General features: G+C 37.8%; 1 pseudogene; it reads left to right on the top strand.

Moving 5' to 3' along the window:
* Positions 1-329: 329 nt before the first annotated feature.
* Positions 330-1,368, top strand: LOC142627743 (uncharacterized; annotated as a pseudogene).
* The last annotated feature ends 4,550 nt before the right edge of the window (positions 1,369-5,918 follow it).

Genomic DNA, 5,918 nt, shown 5'->3' with positions numbered 1-5,918 from the left:
GAGAGATATATGTTATTTTTTATGATTTTTTATTTCTATAATTGTTAGATGTATATGGAAAGTTTGTTTATTTGGACTTCAAATGAATGGAGTGCGTGGAGAACCAATTTGGCAAATGAAATGTTTAATTCATGGAGAAATAGGAGAGAAATATAGTTTAATAATATAATACTTTGATTTATGACTTTTTCATGTATTTTTTTCTTGAGTTAATAAATTTTTCTATTGCATTGGTGTTAAACTGTTTATTATGTGTGTCTAAACTTTTGCATATTAATTACATTATATTTTATCATCTTGCCATTTTATTTGTTAGTATTTGGAGAGATATGGAAACGATTGCACTTGATCTTCAAGATCCTTTTAAACGAAAGTGGACTCCTGCTAAAGATATAAAACTAGTGGAGGCTTTGGTAGAATATCACCATAAAAAAGAAGGACCCTGAGAATAAGTTTAAGCCTGGATATTTGAAAATCTTGGAAGGAAAGATTTCTACCAAATTACCTAATGCTGGGTTAAGAGCAAAACCACATATTGAGTCAAGAATGAGGACTTGAAAAGAGAATTTCAAGTTATCCATGAAATGTTGATTGGGCCTAACACAAGTGGGTTTGGATGGGATACTGTGAGAAAGTGTGTTACTATTGAAAATGATGTATGAGATGCATATGTGTAGGTAAAAGTTCACCATCTTAGAGATCCATGTATTTTATCTCCCTTGGTTTAACATAATTTATTTAATTTTATCTTGCCATTTTCATATTGTTGTTAATTGTTTTGTAGAGTCATAAGGGGGCAGCTGCTTGTAGAAACAAATCATTTCCACACTATGAAGACCTTTGCGTTGTATGCAAAAGACCATGTTACTGGTAAAGACGATCAAGCACCTGCAGATGTTGTTGAAGAATTAGAAATAGAGAAAAATGATGACAAATTAGATGATATTCATAAAGATGTGGATTGTACGCAAATTCCCACCCCTGGTAGTAACGGGGAAGAACAAAATGCTCGAAAAAAGAAAAGAAGAATTCAAAGTGGTGAAGATAATATGGTAGAAGCAATAAAAGAAGTTACAATCATTCTTGCTGCTCAGTTTAAGGATGCATCAGATTAACTTAGCAAGACAGTCATTAGAGTAGTAGTAGCTGAAAGCAGGTCCAAAATCAATAAGGAATTACTAAAACTATTTGGCCTTACAACTAAGGAGTGTCACCAGGCAACTAAATTAATTGCTTGTAAACATGAACTAATAGACATTTTCCTGAGCATGCTGGATGTTGAGAAGGAAGAATGGGTGAAAGGCCTTATTAATGGTGACTTTTGAGTGGTTGACAAAGGTTGGAAAATTCAATTTGCATTTATGCTTCGTCTTTTTTTATCCCATTTGAACACGGGGCTCCTAAGAATTTTGGATGATTGTGGTGTTTTTTATAGGTAAATGGGATGTTATGTTATTGAAATTTGATGTACTTTGGGCATTTTAAGACTTTTCAGTGGTTATTCAATATTTAGTTTCATCTTTCCTGTTCTTTGATTTCATTCATGTGCACCATACTTGTAATTTTGTTGTTGATGCTTTAGCTAAAAGAGTTAGGAACATGGTGGGGTGTCAGGTCTGGTTTGAGGTCATGCCCGAAGACATTGCACCTATAGTTGGCTTTGGTATTCATTGGTTGGTGTTATTCAATATATTCCCAAGTTTATAGTTTGGTTTCTTAAAGACAAAAAAAAAAAAAAAAAAGAAAAAGAAAAAAGAGAAGACTTTTCAGTGATTGGATTATGTTTTTTTTAGATAAATGGAGTTGTCGTTGACCTTGATTATTATCTTATAGTTAATAATATGGTAAAGGTATATATAAAAATTATCAGGGAAAAAAGATACCTATAATACTAGGGCAGGGTCTAAGATTTAGTCTCTTTCCCCTAAGCTCCTAATAGAAACAAAGAACATACAGCAGCCAAAATGAATGAATGGGATTTCAAACTGAGATATTTAGTTGTTGATAGTATTTAAAGTTGAAAAAGAATAACGAAATAGTGATAGTGTTTGTTGGGAAAATTTTAGAGGTGTGAGACATGAGCATGACCATTGAGGATTTTACCAATTTCCCACCACAGGACACGTAGAGAAGCAAAACTTGTTTGAGAGAGAATAAGACAAGTTAATTTTAATGCAATGAAATGAAAGCAACTTTATTATTAAAAAGAAAATGATTTTTTTTTCATTAGAGGTCTCCATTCAAGATTGGGTTCATTAAAGTAATCCTTATCAAAAATGTATTTATTATTATCATAAGGGCATTTTAGGCAATTTGTTCATTACACTGTCTTAAGATGTTGCACCAACCATGTGGAATACAGATTTAGGGTTCTATTACTATAGGGTTACCAAACAACTGAATATGAATAATTATTACATTACAATATCTTGCATTCCTTGTAATATCTATTCCTCTTTCTATGTAATCATCATTACAGTTTACTAAATGTGCCCTAAGTTTTTGAAACTATTGCACTTACTAAGGAATAGCTAATACAACCCTTTTAAACTCACCTCATTCGAGGTTAACCCAACAAGGTGGGCCCTCGCTTAAGAGAACTCCCTCAAATTTAGATTAGCGCCTGGAGTTATAAGGCCATACCTAACAACCCACCGCTGCAAAAGGAAGCATGAGCCATAGGTTAGTTTGCAAGATGACGATTTGAAAGATGAAAGTTGCAAGATGATACAGTTTGCAATGGCTACAAGCTACAAATGAACTAACCTCAAGGAGCTTCCAAGGCCCTACAAGCCGCCGCAAGGTGCCCCGGCTAAGGGTTTTGAGGGTGGAGTAAAGATAGGCGAGACATGCATGCCCCTAATTGGCCCTCTGTGCATCTCCAAAGTCTTGAAAAATGGTCAACCACCTTAAGGACATCGTTTGCCCACCATTGATGAAGAGATAAGCTCCCAACAAGTGTAGAAGGAAGGCCCTAGCCATATGAACGCGCTCTTCCGTAGTCCTTTATGGGAGAAGCATGTAATCGAACTCCAAGTCAAAGTAGCAGATAGTCTCGTTGGCGTACTTCCTCCCCTACATGTCAAGACCCAACTAGATGCCCAACACACCATCCAAATTGATGATGGCCCCTTCGAAGCTAAGGCTGGTCATGCGGTAGAAGTCATAGGGAGTCACCATCATCTCCCGCTTAGCAATGTGGAAGGTATGAGTAGTGTCCTACCACCTCTTAATGAGGTATTGCACCAAGGTAGCACTTATGGACCGTTGTAGTAGAAGGCCAAGGATAAGCTTGAAACCCACTTCCTGGATGTAGGCCCTGATTTCGGGGACAAGAAGGTTGTACCACTCCGCCACCTTGTCGGTGCTTTCCCTACTAGCATAAGGGGATGAGGACTGCAAAAGAAAAAAATAGCATTAGATTCTTGATTCAAGCAAAAATGATGACAAATGGTGTTTTCGATGCAAGTATAAAGATGAAGGATACATTGATGTTCAGATGAAAAAATGACAAAAAGGGTGTTAAGATTGCATATAGAGGTGAAACAGTTGAAATTGAAGTAAAAATGGGTAGAGTAAGGCCTCTGCGAGGCATAGCACGACCTCTACCAGGTATATCACGTACGTGGGTCAAAGCTCACATACACAAACAGGGCCCCGTGTACGCAGGTCCATCCCCACATACATAGAGACTCAAGAACAGACCTGTGTATGCAAGAACAGAACGACATATGCGTAAATCCAAGCTGTGTACGCAGGCTCAAGCCCACGCACGTAGAAGCATAGACAAGAGGTATCCTTTGACATTTTCCAGCATATATCAACCAAAATCAATCCTAAGCATGTTCCTACCCCTCGTAATGTGTCAGGTTTTCATTTAAACCCATCACATAACAAAGCCCAAGAATTTACATGGCTAAAAACACATTAAAATGGAAGATCAAAGAGAAACTTGAAAATGAGAAAAGTTTGAAAAACTTACAGATTCAACTATGGGATTGTGGTTCTCCAGCCGTTATGTCAATGGAGGAGGCCCCATCAATCTCACTGCTCCACTCTAGCGGGTCGGGAGAAATGCATTGGAGGAAAGGACGTAGGAAGACTTTTTGGCCTTGGGTGCCATTGGAGGAGATGAAAAAGTCTAGAGAGAAAATGAGAGAATGAGGGAGTTTTGAGAGAATGAGAGAATCATATGGTGTGAGTAAAAGAGAGAAAAGGGAAGCTTTTGTAGAGAAAAAAAAGAGTTATGAAGAATGTGAAGAGATGAGGGAGATGAAGAGAATGAGGAAGAAAAAGAAACGGGTGGTAACCGTAGGGAAAAATGAAAAGGCAAGAACACACCTGATGGCTAAACTATGTGTAGTTTAGGCCTCACCACTAAACTGCGTGTAGTTTAGTCATGAACAGTAAAAAATAAAAAAATAAAAAAAAACTTTTTTCAAAAAAAGGAAAAACATCTTAAGACTGCCCCAATAGGCACAAAGTCACCAAGGACTCTCCAACGAGCAATAAAGGAAGTAGAAGACTCTTCCCCCCAATTAAGTATGTACATCCCAAAACCATTTCCAGCAAATCACATAAATTCAAAAACACCATCCCCAGTAAGGAAGCAGATGATTCTTCTCCAGTGGATCAAGCATATCTAGAACATCATCCCCATGGAGGAAGCAGAAGATTCTTTCTTGATGGACCCAAGCATATTTAAACAGCCCCCAATGAGGAAGCAGAAGATTCTTCCCCAATGAATCAAGTGCACTTAAAGTATTCCAGTAAGGAAGCAAAAGATTCTTCCTTAAAGTTCTCAGCATACCACGAAGGAAGCAAAAGATTCTTCCCTAGTGGATCATACACCTACAAAAGCTACACTACTCCTCAGCAAGTCCATTTCTACCACTCCTGAGCGAGTTTCTCATCCCCAAGTAAGTCATAAAATAGGTAGAAGATTCCTCCCCATACATACCAACTCCTCAGCGAGTTTTTACCGCCCCCAGTGGATCCAACAATCAAGACTACTTGTGCACATATCCTTCGGGAATTGAACATGTAGCACAGTAGAAAAAGGTAGAGATAGAGATAAAGAAAGAGACCAAGGTCAACCTGAGACAAGAGCCTCACTAGAAAAGGTAGAGAAATAAGTGAAGAAGATAAGAGGAGTAAGTAACCCAGAGAAGTTTGAGGCAAAAGCCCCGAATGGACACCACAGAGACTGTATCCTATTGTTGTTTGTTGGATTAGCTTGAAAAGTGTCCTTGCTTGTTTTTATTTTTCTTTTTAAGTGACTCTAGGATAGTGAGTTATTCGCCATTTACTTGCAAGTGGTAAAACAAGTTTTGGGATAGTGGACCTGTCATTGCTCGTTTCCCAAGCAACAAAGGTGGGACTTCGGACATACAAATCCCACGCAACTCTCCGAAGTTGCATATCGCCCCATGTATGCGTGATGTTGTATGCATAGGTTGGGCTCGAGTTGTATGTTGAAACAAAATGTTTTGTCTCTTATTCTTTTGATTCCGTTAGCGAAACTTACGAATAAAAAAAAGGGGTATTTGTAGACACCGCATTTTATACTCCTTAGGACTCGGGCCCCTGTTCCCCAATGATGCTCAAACTCTAAGGCTCAAGGCTAGTTTAAAGTCCAATTAGATATCGAATTGACTTAAGAAGTGTTAAAATGAAAAATACAACCTTTTAAATGAGCAAAATTCTATTTTTGGAAATAAAATATCTAAGTGGCCCTCAGCCCATATACGTGGGCAGCAACTTGCATTCGTGGTTCAAAGCATGCGTACGCAAGCACATTCCTGCGTACACAGCTAGGGTTTTAGAAACATAAAAAAAAAAAAAAAAGTTTTCTGCAATAATAGATGAGATTTGGAATGAATCCACATCATCTGGGAGTTGTTTCAAACCCCATTTTT

The sequence above is a fragment of the Castanea sativa genome, chromosome 3 (assembly GCF_040712315.1).
Source record: "Castanea sativa cultivar Marrone di Chiusa Pesio chromosome 3, ASM4071231v1".
Classification (NCBI taxonomy): Eukaryota; Viridiplantae; Streptophyta; class Magnoliopsida; order Fagales; family Fagaceae; genus Castanea; species Castanea sativa.
This window is presented reverse-complemented; position numbering and strand designations above follow the sequence as displayed.